A 17021-nucleotide genomic window follows, 5' to 3' on the forward strand; every position below is an offset into this window, starting at 1 on the left:
GCAGGAGACATGGGTTCGATCCCTAGGTCAGGAAGATCCCCATGGAGAAGGAAATAGAAACCTGCTCCAGTATTTTTGCTTGAAAAATCCCATGAACAGAGGAGTGTGGAGCGGCTATCGTCCATGGGGGTCACGAAAGAGTCGGACGTGACTTAGCAACTAAACAACAAGAGCAACCTGTTGGGAAGAACCCTGGAGGAGGGCATGGCAACCTACTCCAGTGTTCTTGCCTGGAGAATCCCATGGAGGAAGGAGCCTGGTGGGCTAGAGTCCATGGGGCCGCAAAGAGGTGGACAGGACTGAAGCAACTTAGCAGATGCACATTGCAGTGTTACTCCTGTTTCAGCTATTCTAAGTACTTTGCTACTGTGGTTTCTATCTCCATCTTCCACCCGTTCACTGAAACCCTGCCAACTTCATCCAAGACACACAAAATCTTTAGTAGAATAACATCCAAGATTCTCTCTTCATCAGATTTCTTTCATCCTTCCACTCATATTTTCAATGACCTTCCATGGTCCCCCATTTCTTAGAGAGTAAATGGAAAATTCCTAAGCTTTACATCCATACTTTACCTCTTTTCACACTTAATTGCCATTATCTGGGAAATACATGACTTCAAGTTAGACTCTGAACCATTTCAGATGATTAAAGTCTCTGCCCATGGGTTTACAGAAGTTCCTCACATCTACATTATTAAAACACTTTTCTCCTAGGAGGTAATTGGAAAAATCTTAAGAACTCAGAATCTTTTCTTCATTAAAAAAAAAAAAAAAAAAACAAGAAAGAATTCACACTCAGTAAAGTCTGGGTATTTATTACTTATTAGAATGAAGAAGTATAATAAGCTTAAGAATGCATAAATTAAAATTATGTTTTCTTTTGATAGCTTTGGACAGTGAATGATGGATTTGTGATCTCCAAAGAAGAGCATTTAGCTTCAGAATCAGGGACCAGGCTTGATCACTCAGAGCCTTTGTGTGGCAGAAGTTTTATTACAATGAAAAGGACAGAGAAAAGCTTCTAACATAGACATCAGAAGGGGGACTGAGAGGGCCTCTTAGCAAGTCTTATCAAGGCCTTATATACTTTTACCAGACCCACTCCCAAAACATACATCTTAAATTCAAAAGATTAGACCTGACAATAGAAAGGTCTTACCAGACCCACTCCCACAACATAGGTCTTCACAAGACTAGTCAGAAGGTTCCCTTAAGGAGAAACATGTCCTTGGGAAGATCCATTGTTGTTACATAATCATTAGTAGGGAGCTTAATGAAAAACCAACCCTTGAGCAAGACGAGTTGTCTTGTTGTGTAATCATTAGTTCTGGGCTTAAAGGAAGTTCATTTTAAAAGTTATTGTCATGAAAACTCAGTTTAAGAAAAAAAAACATGGGCTTAAAGAAAGTTAATTTTAAAGATTATTGTCACTAAAGCTCAGTTTAAGAAAGAACATTTTATGTGACTAAGACAAAGCAATGTAGAAAAAGATGTTTATATCTTTCTCCTCCTCCAGGGCCTTGGACCCTTTCTCTTTGAGGGCCCCAGACTCCTTATCAACCTACCTAAGAATTAACTCTCTCACTTTTGGGTCAGGAATGAACCATTTCATGAAACACATGGAGAACAGGAACAATGTGACAGAGTTTGTTCTACTGGGGCTCACAGAGAATCCAAAGATGCAGAAAATTGTATTTGCTGTGTTCTTTGTCATCTACATCACCACTGTGGTAGGAAATGTGCTTATCATGGTCACCATCACTGCAAGCCCATCTTTGGGGTCCCCCATGTACTTTTTCCTGGCCTATCTCTCCTTTATTGATGCCTGCTACTCATCTGTGTGTGCCCCTAAGATGATTGTAGATTCACTCCATGAGAAGAAAACCATCTTATTTAATGGATGTATGACCCAAATCTTTGGGGAACATTTCTTTGGAGGTGCTGAAGTCATCTTGCTCACTGTGATGGCCTATGACCGCTATGTGGCCATCTGCAAGCCCTTGCACTATACAAGCATCATGAACTGGCAGGTGTGTGGGCTGCTAGTGGGAGTGTCATGGGTGGGAGGCTTTCTTCATGGATTCATACAGATCCTGTTCATCTTCCGCTTACCCTTCTGTGGCCCCAACGTCGTAGACCACTTTATGTGTGACCTAAACCCTTTGCTCAGTCTTGCCTGCACTGATACCCACACTCTTGGACTCTTCATTGCTGCCAACAGTGGCTTCATCTGTCTGTTAAACTTCCTTCTCCTGCTGGTCTCCTAAGTGGTCATCTTGCGTTCCCTAAGGGCCTACAGCTTGGAAGCAAGACGAAAAGCCCTCTCCACCTGCATCTCCCACATCACAGTGGTCATTTTATACTTTGTGCCCTGCATATTTGTGTACATGAGGCCTGCAGCTACCTTGCCTATTGATAAAGCAGTTGCTGTATTTTATACTGTGATAACTCTCATGTTAAATCCCTTAATCTATACCTTGAGAAATGCCCAGATGGAAAATGCCATGAGGAAATTGTGTAGTAGGAAAGTTACTTCAGGTGTCTTATAAATGTGCTTTAGAGCCAAACATTAACTCATCTGATACAAAGGTCAAAGTGTATTTTGGATGATCTCAACAAGGAGTATGTAAAGAATAAAGAAGTAAATTATTCACTGCAAATTATACATTCTGCACTGAGGGGAGCAGAAATAAGTTCCCAGAAAAAGAGAAAAACATGTATCAAAACCACTCTTTCCATCTTTAGAAAATCCTACCAAATTGAGGTTTATTTTTACTAGTTTCAACCTTGAATGTGGATTCATAGATTTTTCATCTAATAAAATGAAATAAGTACTAAGTAGATTAGTATTTACCAGTAATCTCTCTAACAACACAAAGAGATTGCTATAATGCTGCTATTATTCCAATTTTGTAAGTGGTGAAATTGAAGGAAAAGGGATGGTATCAAAGCACAGATACCAAAGAGTCAGTAACCAGAATCGGACCCATTTCCCTGACCGAAATCCTAGCTGCCTTCATAGATAGCCAAGAAACGAAAGAAAGCTAAGCACTGAAGAATTGATGCTTTTGAACTGTGGTGTCGGAGAAGATTCTTGAGAGTCCCTTGGACTGCAAGGAGATGAAACCAGTCAATCCTAAGGGAAATCAGTCCTGAATATTCACTGGAAGGACTGATGCTGAAGCTGAAACTCCAATACTTTGGCCACCTGTGCAAAGAACCGACTCACTGAAAAAGACACTGATGCTGGGAAAGATAGAAGGCAAGAGGAAAAGGGATGACAGAGGATGAGACGGTTGGATGGCATCACCAACTTGATGGATATGAGTTTGAGTAAGCTCCGGGAGTTGGTGATGGACAGGGAAGCCTGGTGTGCTGCAGTCCAAGGGGGTCACAGACTCGGACACAACTGAGCAATTGAACTGAACTGAAGAAATCATTTAGATTCTACGTTTTTGTATAATCAAGCATTAAAAATTAACAAATTATTAGGATGGCATTATAATGGTTTACCTGGATATAAAGTAACACTGGTAGCGCTAAAAACAAATCCACTCATTCGGTGAGTATTTACTGAGCCTCTGCTACTTGCTTGGCACCAGGCTATGTACTAGGGATACAATAATATTTAAATCAAATATGACAGAGTCCAGGCCGTCACAGAACTTATAGTCTCATGGTGAAAGAAAATTAAAGACATAAATAAAAGCACAGAATGCTGCTGGAGCTGTTGCCAGCCAGTTACAATAATACATCAATAATTTACAATAATTAGGATAATGATTATTTTCTGGATATCTGGAGACTTTGTTTAATAAAGTTATCCATGAGTACCATGTGATCCTCTTCCAGTTAACCTACCAACCCCTTGACCTCACTGCAACTATAAAACCTACCAATAAAAAGCTTGGAATTAGTTTCATTCATTAAAAAAAAAAAAAAAAAAAAGAAACGATAGAAAGGGGAGATAAGTACTAACTACCTTTTACTGAGACAGAGACTGTGCTGGACAAACTGTGTATAGTGCATTTCATTTCGTTACTGTAACTAAAAATCCAATAACTTTCATTGCCAACTGTTCACTTTATATATTATAGTTGATGGTGATTTGTTGGCTGTAACATGTAACTATTTTATTGTTATAAAACCCAACACAATACTGGGTTTTGATGAACACATTAGAACAATTATCCTCCAATTAAACATAAATATATTTAATAATAAAATTGTCCGTTGAACATTTATAATAGTTGAATCGAGGTTGCATGATTTTTTTTAAATTTCCTAGTAGGTTTCATAGCACTTACAATTGTTCATGTCACCATCCTAGGTTGAAAAACCATCCGTAAGTGTGATGACTCAAATAAAAGAAACTCTTGATGTCAGATAGGAATTTCTATCTATTAAATATGAGTTATATTCCATAAAGAACTTGCCTGGTATATTATGATAGTTTCTTCAGAGTAGCACAATTTCTGTTTAGTAATAAACATTGAATGAATAAATAAAAGGTGAAAGCAAAATAAAATCTGAAAAAAAATAAAGAGGAAAAAAAGGCACTGTATTTGAGAGAATTTTTTCCTACCTTTTATTTAACTTTATTTAATTCAGATTCTGAGAATTCTAGGTGAACTGTTTAGGGAAATCACAATTTCTTTTACTCTTTCTTTTGAGAGAAAGAAAGAAAGGAAAACTGAAATTATCAGCAATATAAGCAAATAAGTTACCTTGATGTTTTTCCTGTATCAGCAAGATTTCATTATCTTATATATATATGAGCTATTCATATTATAATTCTCTGTTAATCTTTACCTTTTGGCAACATTTCATTATTAAAAACTTTTTTTTAATGTGTGACTATATCTACATACAAAGCAATTTCATAATAAATGTTTTCCATTATTCCCCTGTCCTTCATTCATTTATCAGTAAATATTTTTGAGCTCAAATAATAAATCAGGCACATGGACATTTGTTGGGTCTTCAGTGACTAATAAAAACAGATTTAGGTCCTGCCTTCTCAGAGTGTAGGATCCTTAAAATTAAACTCAAGAGCTCTTGTGACTACAGGCTGAATTCAGAACCCAGTTTAGACTACATCCTTTCTTCTCCTACCACAATAGCTTCATTAAATCCCTTCTCCTTCCATAAAATCCCATCTCAGGATCTGGATCCAGGGAAACCTATCTAACATGAAGAGAGAGAGTCAAAGAAATATTTGCAAATTATAGACAAAAGAACTTAATAGAAACTTGATGAATAACATTGTGAAATGGCCTTTTGAAAACAATTACATGACCAGATAGTTGACAGTTTACAGTAAGACCTGGGACAAAGTGCTCCTGAAGGCTGACATGCTCTATGTCAGCAACAAATATATGCCGAGGATTCTCCTATGATGAAGACATACTTAACGGTGGAAGTTTGAATGCTCACCTCATAAAATCAGAACATGTTCACTTTCATCACTTCTATTTAATATTCTCCTGAAAAGTAATGTCAGAAAAATTAGACTAGAAATAGAAATAAAAGGTATACAAAGTGGAAAGGAAGAAGTAAAGCTATACTAACGAATGACATTATCTTATGTAGAAAAAAATTTAAATAACCCACACACACAAGAAAACTGTTAGAATCAATACAAAACTAGCTATATTTCAATATACTAAGAATTAACAATTTAAAAAAAATTAAAATAGTTATGTAGGCAGAACTATCAGAAAGAATAAAATGCTTATGAAGAAATTTTACCAAAGTGGTGGATAAATTGTACACTAAAAACTGAAAACATCACTAAAAGAAGTTAAAGAAGACCTAGGTAAATAGAAGGGCTTTCCGCATGGCTCAGTGGTAAAGAATCTGAGTGGGTTCTATCCTTGGGTTGGGAAGAATCCCCAGGAGGAGGGTGTGGCAACCCACTCCAGTATTCTTGCCTGGGAAATCCCATGGACAGAGGAGACTGGAGGGCTGCAGTTCACAGGGTCACAGAAGAGTCAGACGCGAATTAGGGACTAAACAACAACGCAACAGCATACTTACTGAGCCATGAAAATTCAGAGTTAAAAATTGAAATAGCAAAGATGCTTAAATCCATTCTACTATACCACCTCCAAGTGATTGTTCATCTCTGCCTGTGTTCAGTGAAGGATTAATGAGGTACCAGAGCATAACTAATAGTGAAATTATATGAAATTATAAAAATTTAGTTATACATAATATTCCAACAAATTAGATGCTTGCTTATTTTTAGGTTTTACAATAAAAAAATTACTGACAAAAAAGGGAAGTCTTACTTAAAGCTGTATAATAAGCAAAAAGTATGTAGGATAAAGAGTCATATCTCAGTATATATCTCAGTTCTGACTTTAACTTAAGGCTTGGTCATATTATACCATATATTTGAGCATCAATGTATAGAAAATGGGTTCAAAGAATTAAGGATAAATCTCTTACGCCAGTTATCAATTAATTGCCTCTGAGCTACACATAAACCCATTATTGCCCACTCCATATTAATGAAAATGGATCCTGTAAGCATTTCTTGCTGTCCTTGACCTGGCATGATGTTAAGCTTGATCAGGAGAAGTGTTCAAAGACACATCTCTAACAAAATAATAGTGGGAGACTTTAATACCCCACTCACAACTATGGATAGATCAACTAAACAGAAAATTAACAAGGAAACACAAACCTTAAGTGACACAATGGACCAGCTAGACCTAATTGATATCTATAGGACATTTCACCCCAAAACAACCAATTCACATTTTTCTCAAGTGCACACGGAACCTTCTCCAGAATAGATCACATCCTGGGCCATAAATATGGTCTAGGAAAATTCAAAAAAATTTGAAATCATTCCAGTCATCTTTTCTGACCACAGTGCAGTAAGATTAGATCTCAATACAGGAAAAAAAAATTGTTAAAAATTCAAACATATGGAGGCTAAATAACACGCTGCTGAATAACCAACAAATCATAGAAGAAATTAAAAAAGAAATCAAAATATGTATAGAAATGAATGAAAATGAAAACACAACAACCCAAAACCTATGGGAAACTGTAAAAGCAGTGCTAAGGGGAAGGTTCATAGCATTACAGGCGCACATCAAGAAACAAGAAAAAAGCCAAGTAAATAACCTAACACTACACTTAAAACAAATAGAGAAGGAAGAAATGAAGAACCCCAGGGTTAGCAGAAGAAAAGAAATCTTAAAAATTAGGGCAGAAATAAATGCAAAAGAAACTAAAGAGACCATAGCAAAAATCAACAAAGCTGAAAGCTGGTTTTTTGAAAAAAATAAACAAAACTGACAAACCATTAGCAAGAATTATTGAGAAACAAAGAGAGAAGAACCAAACTAACAAAATTAGAAATGAAAACGGAGAGATCACAACAGACAACTCTGAAATACAAAGGGTCATAAGAGACTACTACCAGCAGCTCTATGCCAATAAAATGGACAACTTGGGTGAAATGGACAAATTCTTAGAAAAGTATAACTTTCCAAAACTGAACCAGGAAGAAATAGAAGATCTTAACAGAATGATCACAAGCAAGGAAATCAAAACTGTAATCAAAAATCTTCCAGCAAACAAAAGCCCAGGACCAGATGGCTTCACAGCTGAATTCTAACAAAAATTTAGAGAACAGCTAACACCTATCTTACTCAAACTCTTCCAGAAAATTGCAGATGAAGGTAAACTTCCAAACTCATTCTATGAGGCCACCATCACCCTAATTCCAAAACCAGACAAAGATGCCACAAAAAAAGAAAACTACAGGCCAATATCACTGATGAACATAGACGCAAAAATCCTTAACAAAATTCTAGCAAACAGAATCCAACAACATATTAAAAAAATCATACACCATGACCAAGTGGGCTTTATCCCAGGAATGCAAGGATTCTTTAATATCTGCAAATCAATCAATGTAATACACCACATTAACAAATTGGGAGATAAAAACCATATGATTATCTCAATAGATGCAGAGAAAGCCTTTGACAAAATTCAACACTCATTTATGATTAAAACTCTCCAGAAAGCAGGAATAGAAGGAACATACCTCAACATAATAAAAGCTATATATGACAAACCCACAGCAAGCATCACCCTCTATGGTGAAAAATTGAAAGCATTTCCTCTGAAATCAGGAACAAGACAAGGTTGCCCACTCTCACCACTGCTATTTAACATAGTATTGGAAGTTTTGGCCACAGCAATCAGAGCAGAAAAAGACATAAAAGGAATCCAGATAGGAAAAGAAGAAGTGAAACTCTCGCTGTTTGTAGATGACATGATCCTCTACATAGATAACCCTAAAGACTCTTCCAGAAAATTACTAGAGCTAATCAATGAATATAGCAAAGTTGCAGGATATAAAATTAACACACAGAAGTCCCTTGCATTCCTATATACTAACAATGAAAAAACAGAAAGAGAAATTAAGGAAACAATACCATTCACCATTGCAACAAAAAGAATAAAATACTTAGGAGTACATCTACCTAAAGAAATAAAAGACCTATACATAGAAAACTATAAAACACTGATGAAAGAAATCAAAGAGGACACAAGCAGATGGAGAAACATACCGTGTTCATGGATTGGAAGAATCAATATTGTCAAAATGGCTATTCTACCCAAAGCAATCTATAGATTCAATGCAATCCCTATCAAGCTACCAAAGGTATTTGTCACAGAACTAGAACAAATAATTTCACAATTTGTATGGAAATACAGAAAACCACGAATAGCCAAAGTAATCTTGAGAAAGAAGAATGGAACTGGAGGAATCAACCTGCCTGACTTCAGACTCTACTACAAAGCCACAGTCATCAAGACAGTATAGTACTGGCACAAAGACAGAAATATAGATCAATGGAACAGAATAGAAAGCCCAGAGATAAATCCACGAACCTATGGACACCTTATCTTTGACAAAGGAGGCAAGGATATACAATGGAAAAAAGACAATCTCTTTAACAAGTGGTGCTGGGAAAACTGGTCAACCACTTGTAAAAGAATGAAACTAGAACACTTTCTAACACCATACACAAAAATCAACTCAAAATGGATTAAAGATCTAAATGTAAGACCAGAAACTATAAAACTCCTAGAGGAGAACATAGGCAAAACACTCTCCGACATAAATCTCAGCAGGGTCCTCTATGACCCACCTCCCAGAATATTGGAAATAAAAGCGAAAATAAACAAATGGGACATAATGAAACTTAAAAGCTTCTGCACTACAAAGGAAACTATAAGTAAGATGAAAAGACAGCCCTCAGACTGGGAGAAAATAATAGCAAATGAGGAAACAGACAAAGGATTAATCTCAAAAATATACAACCAACTCCTGAAGCTCAATTCCAGAAAAATAAATGACCCAATCAAAAAATGGGCCAAAGAACTAAACAGACATTTCTCCAAAGAAGACATACAGATGGCTAACAAACACATGAAAAGATGCTCCACATCACTCATCATCAGAGAAATGCAAATCAAAACCACAATGAGGTACCATTACACGCCAGTCAGGATGGCTGCTATCCAAAAGTCTACAAGCAATAAATGCTGGAGAGGGTGTGGAGAAAAGGGAACCCTCTTACACTGTTGGTGGGAATGCAAACTAGTACAGCCACTATGGAAAACAGTGTGGAGATTTCTTAAAAAACTGGAAATAGAACTGCCATATGACCCAGCAATACCACTTCTGGGCATACACACCGAGGAAACCAGATCTGAAAGAGACACGTGCACCCCAATGTTCATCGCAGCACTGTTTATAATAGCCAGGACATGGAAGCAGCCTAGATGCCCATCCGCAGATGAATGGATAAGGAAGCTGTGGTACATATACACCATGGAATATTACTCAGCCGTTAAAAAGAATTCATTTGAATCAGTTCTAATGAGATGGACGAAACTGGAGCCCATTATACAGAGTGAAGTAAGCCAGAAAGATAAAGACCATTACAGCATACTAACACATATATATGGAATTTAGAAAGATGGTAATGATAACCCTATATGCAAAACAGAAAAAGAAACACAGAAGTACAGAACAGACTTTTGAACTCTGTGGGAGAAGGTGAGGGTGGGATGTTTCAAAAGAACAGCATGTATATTATCTATGGTGAAACAGATCACTAGCCCAGGTGAGATGCATGAGATGAGTGCTCGGGCCTGGTGCACTGGGAGGACCCAGAGGAGTCGAGTCGAGAGGGAGGTGGGAGGGGGGATCGGGATGGGGAATACGTGTAACTCTTTGGCTGATTCGTGTCAATGTATGACAAAACCCACTGAAATGTTGTGAAGTAATTGGCCTCCACCTAATAAAATAAAATAAAATAAAAAGAATCTATATTGAGTCCAAAATAAATAAATATTAAACATGCTATTTTCAATAATAAGCAATAACCAAGATCTCAGTGTTACATAATAAGACAATTTAATAGCAATTTTATATTCTAGATTCTTACCTTTTTGCTTTTGATGACATTTGAGATAAACAGATTATGTAGTTATGGTTCGATCACTCAGTCATGTCCGATTCTTTGTGACACCATGGACTGCAGCAGGCCAGGCTTCCCTGTCCATCACCAGCTCCTGGAGTTTACTCAAGTTCATGTCCATCGAGTCAGTGATGCCATCCAACCATCTCATCCTCTATTGTCCCCTTCACCTCCCGCCTTCAATCTTCCCCAGCTTTATGGTCTTTTCAAATGAATCAGCTCTTCGCATGAGGTGGCCAAAGTATTGGAGTTTCAGCTTCAACATCAGTCCTTCCAATGAACACCCAGGACTGATCTCTTTTAGGATGGACTGGTTGGATCTTCTCCTTGCAGTCCAAGGGACTCTCAAAAGTCTTCTCCAACACCACAGTTCAAAAGCATCAATTCTGCGGCGCTCGGCTTTCTTTATCGTCCAGCCCTCACACCCATACGTGACTACTGGAAAAACCATAGCCTTGACTAGACAGACCTTTGTTCGCAAAGTAATGTCTATGCTTCTTAATATGCTGTCTAGGTTGGCCATAACTTTTCTTCCAAGGAGTAAACATCTTTTAACTTCATGGCTGCAATCACCATCTGTAGTGATTTTGGAGCCCAGAAAAATAAAGTCAGCCACTGTTTCCACTGTTTCTCCATCTATTTGCCATGAAGTGATGGGATGCCATGATCTTAGTTTTCTGAACGTTGAGCTTTAAGCCAACTTTTTCACTCTCCTCTTTCACTTTCATAAAGAGGCTGTTTAGTTGTTCTTCACTTTCTGCCGTAAGGGTGGTGTCATCTGCATATCTGAGGTTATTGGTATTTCTCCTGGCAATCTTGATTCCAGCTTGTGCTTCCTCCAACCCAGCGTTTCTCAAGTTGTACTCTGCATATATATTAAATAAGCGGGGCAACAATATGCAGCCTTGATGTACTCCTTTTCCTATTTGAACCAGTCTATTGTTTCATGTCCAGTTCTAACTGTTGCTTCTTGACCTGCATACGGATTTCTCAGGAAACTGGTCAGGTGGTTCAATGTTCCCATCTTTTTAAGAATTTTCCACAGTTTGTTGTGATTCACACAGTCAAAGGCTTTGGCATAGTTCATAAAGCAGAAGTAGATGTTTTTCTGGAACTCTCGTGCTTTTTCAATGATCCAACAGATATTGGCATTTTCATCTCTGGTTCCTGTGCCTTTTCTATATCCAGCTTTAACATCTGGAAGTTCAAGGTTCATGTACAGCTGAAGCCTGGCTTGGAGAATTTTGAGCATTACTTTGCTAGCATATGAGATGAGTGCAACTATACGGTAGTCTGAGCATTCTTTGACACTCTCTTTCTTCGGGATTGGCATGAAAACTGACCTTTTCCAGTCCTGGACATATCTGGAAGGTTTGACCCATAACTAAGACTCATACTTAATGGTGAAAAGCTGAAAGCTTACCTCATAAAATCAGAACATTCTCCCTTTCATCACTTCTATTTAATATTTTCCTAAAGATTCATGTCAGAAAAATTAGACTAGAAATAGAAATAAAAGGCATACAAATTGAAAAGGAAGAAGTAAAACTATACTAACAAATGACATGATCTTATGTAGAAAAAAAAATCTGAGGGATCCTCACACACATGAAGAAACTATTAGCTTTAATACAAAATAAGCTATATTTTGATATACTAGGAATTAATAGTCTAAAAATAAAATTAAGAAAATAAGTATGTTGACAGTACCATCAAAAACAATAAAATACTTAGGAATAAATTTGCCAAAGTGGTGGAAGAACTGTACACTAAAAACTAAAAAAATCACTAAAAGAAATTAAAGAAGACATAGGGTGACTCAGTGGGTAAAGAATCTGCCTGCAATGCAGGAGACGCAGGAGACACAGGTTTGATACCTGGGTCAGGAAATTTCCTTGGAGGAGGAAGTGGCAACCCACTCCAGTATTCTTGCCTGGAGAATCCCTTGGACAAAGGAGCCTGGTGGGCTACAGTCTATGGGGCTGCATAGAGTCAGACACAAATGAAGCGGCTGAGCACAGGTAAATATAAACGTATCCTGTATTCATAGCCTTGTAGACTTAATATAATTAAGATAACAATATCCCCTAGAGTGCATATTTAATGCAATCTTTATCAAAAGTCATTTTATGCAAAAATGGAAATGCAAATACTAAAGTTTGTGTGAAATTGTAGAGAAGTTTCATATGGAATTGCAAGAAATCCCAAATAATAAAAACAACAAAAAAAAATCTGCAAAGTGAAGAATAAAGTTGGAGGATTCATACTTTCAATCTCAAAACTTAATGCAAAGATATAGTTCTTATGAGAACTATAAGGATTTGTAGAAACGTGTGCCTCCAAGTTAGGTTAATGAAAAAATAAATATTTTATTTATGTACCTTCACATATAAAAATTTATTTTCATTTTAAAATGTTAGAAGAAAATTATGATTAAATTGTTATATAATATAATGTATATATTTAGAGTACCAGTGTTTGTGACTTTTATCTTCATAAATCCAAACCGTTCATAAAAATCATGAACATGAATGACATTACCTCTGACTGTTGATGGCAATGATTAGCAATATGACAAAGTACAAAAAACATGCAGAAATGAGTTGATGATGGAAACAGGATGGCCTGAGGAACGTGGATGCTTAGATGCAAAGGGAGATGAGATGTATCTGATAAAGTAACAGCTTTTTATATTTTTCATGAGAATAAAATTTCCCTGTGAAATAAGAAATGGAATTACAAAGAAAAAATGTTTAACATAGGCAATGAAGTGTTTTAAACCAAAGCAACAAAGCGTAACGTGATTGTTGTTATTACTGTTGTTCAGCCACTAAGCTGTGTCCAACTCTTTGCCATCATATGGACTGCAGCACACCAGTCTCCTCCGCCCTCCACTACCTCCTGGAGTTTGCTCAAACTCGTGTCCATTGAGTCAGCTGAGTAGAGACACCATTTATTAAGGCTGCTTAACTAATCTCTGGGACCATCTGATCATGCTCAGTGGGAATCTATGTGAAGGTTTATAACCAAAAACACCAGTTTCACTGACCTTGTCCCTGTACCAACTGGGATTATTATTAATTTCCATACAATTATAGAATGAGTTGGAAAACACCACAGAGTTCTGCCCCATAAAATTCTACAAGTTCTAGTTTTTTCCCACTGCTCTGAAGCATCTTGTGTGGCTTGGTGTCTGTTATCTATCTTGTTGACTTATGTATGATTTTGCCTTTCTGCCATGTTGAAATTTCATTCACTTTGGATATCATTTCCGGTTTTGTCCCTGGATACTATCTACTTCAAATCTTTCCAAAGCTTCGCCTTCTCTAGATATCCTTGCCCCTATCCTGGTGCCAAACTCTGACTCTATAAGCTCTTTGACGATGGGGAAAAGACTAGACCCTTCATTTATACTTTGAAGAGTGTTTCACTTCTTCCCAGGTGGCATTACTGGTAAAGAATCCACCCACAACACAGGAGATGTAAGAGACGTGGGTTTGATCCTTGGGTCAGGAAAAATTCCCTGGAGAAGGAAATGGAGACTTACTTCAGCATTCTTGCCTGGAAAATTTAATGGACAGAAGAGCCTGGTGGGCTACCGCCCATAGGGTAGCAAAGAGCATTCATGACTGAAGCAACTTAGCACGCACACATGTTTACTGATCCATGACAATTCAGAGTTAAAAGTTGTTTGAGCCTGTATCAATTTTCATTATATGTATACATTAAAGCAATGTATAAAAGTTCAGTTAATTCACATCCTCAACAACATTTGGTAGAGTTAGTTTTTATCTTTTTTTTTAATTATGAAAGTGTGATAGCACATTTACAAGAGACTTAGAAAATACAGAGCAAAATTACATATAGTTCCACTATATATTACAACCATTTTTAAATGGATAAATTTAGATTTTTATTTGAAGTTTCAACATCAAACTCTCAAAAAATAATAGAATTAACAGGCAGAAAAGTAGAAGGACAAAGTAGACCTGAAAAGCACTATTAACCAATTCAATATAATAAAAGATTTATACAATTTTCACACAACAGTGAAATACAGATTCTATTCAAGTTCCCATAGACTATAAACCAGAAGACATTGTAAGATAGCCAGAGGCATAAAACAAGGTGCAAGAATTTCATGGTATAAAATAATTGAAATCATACTGAGTCTGTTCTCTTATCAGTGTTGAATTATGCTAGAAATCAATATTAAAAGATATTGACAAGAACCCACATAACTGCAAGTGCAATGTGACATTCACCAGGAGATCTTTGACTTAACCACTGAAAGCCTCAGGAAACTTAAAAGACTGAGAAAGCACAGGGAGTGATTGCAGAGAAGAAAGCATTTACACGAGAAATTAATATCAAAGTTTCTTTAAAACCTCATGTTTCTGGAAACTGAATGTTCACCTTTAAATGATGGGGGGATCTAAGGAGTCGTTGTTGTTGTTGTTGTATAGTCTGTAAGTCGTGTCCAAGTCTTTTGTGACTCCATGGACTATACCCCACCAGGCTTCTCTGTTTATGGGATTTCCTAGGCAAAAATACTGAAATGAGTTGCCATTTACTTCTCCAGGACATCTTCCTGACCCAGGGATTGAACCTGGGTCTCCTGCATTGCAGGTGGATAATTTACTGATGAGCCAGCTAGGAAGCCATCTAAGAATCCATAAGAAGGAAAATTAGAAAATATTTCTAACAGAATAATTCACTAAAAATTTTGATAATAGTTCCATTTATTCTGCCACCTATTATTACTACTGAAAGTCTAGAAAGTGTATTATCTTAGTGATTAAAAAAAATTAATGAGGCTTGAAACTTTTGATCCAATTCTGAGAAATACTATGTTGTAAAAAAAAAAAAAAAACAGGAAATTAACATGTGATACAGTATTATTAATTAAAGTACAGATTTTGTTCAAATTCCCAAAATTTTATGCTAGTTCCCATTAGTTGTTTTCATACCTTTAAAAATTTCACATTCTATTTAGTTGCATTGAGCAGCTTCAGCTGCATGCAACAGATTCTGATAAATTCTCTTTTCATTTTTTTTATTCTGTTACAGAGCTAAAAGTTTAAATAACAAAGATGCATAAATCTGTTCAAAATAACCACCCGCAAGTGATTGTGCATCTTTACTGAAAGGATTAATGAGATCAGTGATCACTCGGTCAGTTGGTCAGTGTTATCTGACTTTTTTGCAACCTCATGGGCTGTAGCCCACAAACTCCTCTGTCCCTGGAATTATCCAGGCAAGAATACTGGAGTGGGTTGTGTTTTCTGCCAACCTTGCTCCACCTACACCCAAAATGGGTTTTTCTGCTTGCCACTCAAGGTCATAGTTTCTTGTTCATGAGCCTCAGGCAACCAGCACTGCAGTGAAAGGCTCCATCTCGCCAGCCCCAGAAACATTTCATGCCTGCCAGCCTCTCTTCAGTCATCATGAATTATTTCTTGCCCAAGTCAACCCAGTTAAAATTTTCCACCATTCAATGGGCAACAGCTACACCTTCTCCATAAGACTAGAATCCCAACATTCTAAATATGTTACTTCCTTGTAAATTCATCTCTCAGCCCCAGGTCCTTCTTTAGAGAGCTCATTACACCCTGTTATAATTAATAGCTGTTTTCATTTAGTCACTAAGTCGTATCTGACTCCCTTGCAACTCCATGGATTGTAGTCCACCAGGCCACTCTGTCAATGAGATTTCCAAGCAAGTGTACTGGAGCGGGTTTTCCTTTCCTTCTCCAGGGGATCTTCCCAACCCAGGGGTCGAATCCATGTCTCCTGCACTGGGAAGAGAATTTTTACTACCCAGCCACCAAGGAAGCCCTTTGTAGTTAATACCCTGATACAATCATTTATTGTATGTGAAGTCTTTCTATTCAAACTGTACTGTGGTCTGTCTCCTGGCTGGACTTCAACTGATACCATATGTAAAATAACAAACACAATGCCAGCCCTGTAAGCATTTAAGAAATACTATTTCTTTTCACTGCACAACAAAGATTCAATGAACAAGAAAATTCCACAAAAGAATTTATATTGAGTTCAAAACAAAAGAATATGTTTAACATTTTATTTTCAATAATTGGTGGTAACCAACATCTCCATGTTACATAATAAGACAATGTGAATACCAATCCAATATTCTGGGTTCGTAGCTTGTAATTTCTGAAGACATTTGAGATAATCAGATAAAAGATAAACATTGATTAGAAAGCATTAAGTTGTGATGAGGAGAGTCTGGGATGGGAGAAAGTAAACCTGGATTCCAGTCTAAACAAGATCTGTGCTTAAGTTGTTGTTCAGTCCCTAAGTCCAATACTTTGCAACCTCATGGACTGCAGCATGCCAGGCTATTCCGTCATTCAGGGCTATCTGCAGTTATTATTCAGTCCCTTTTAGAGTCAATGTATTCATCTGTAGATCAAGAGGCTTGAATGAGATTATCTGTTTTACTTCTATCTATAAAGCTCAGTGAATCTCT

General features: G+C 37.0%; 1 pseudogene; it reads left to right on the forward strand.

The window, feature by feature from the left end:
- The first annotated feature begins 1621 nt into the window (after positions 1–1621).
- LOC136174700 (olfactory receptor 4C46-like) lies at positions 1622–2551 on the forward strand (annotated as a pseudogene).
- The last annotated feature ends 14470 nt before the right edge of the window (positions 2552–17021 follow it).

Source organism: Muntiacus reevesi, chromosome 9, assembly GCF_963930625.1.
Source record: "Muntiacus reevesi chromosome 9, mMunRee1.1, whole genome shotgun sequence".
NCBI classification, from domain to species: Eukaryota; Metazoa; Chordata; class Mammalia; order Artiodactyla; family Cervidae; genus Muntiacus; species Muntiacus reevesi.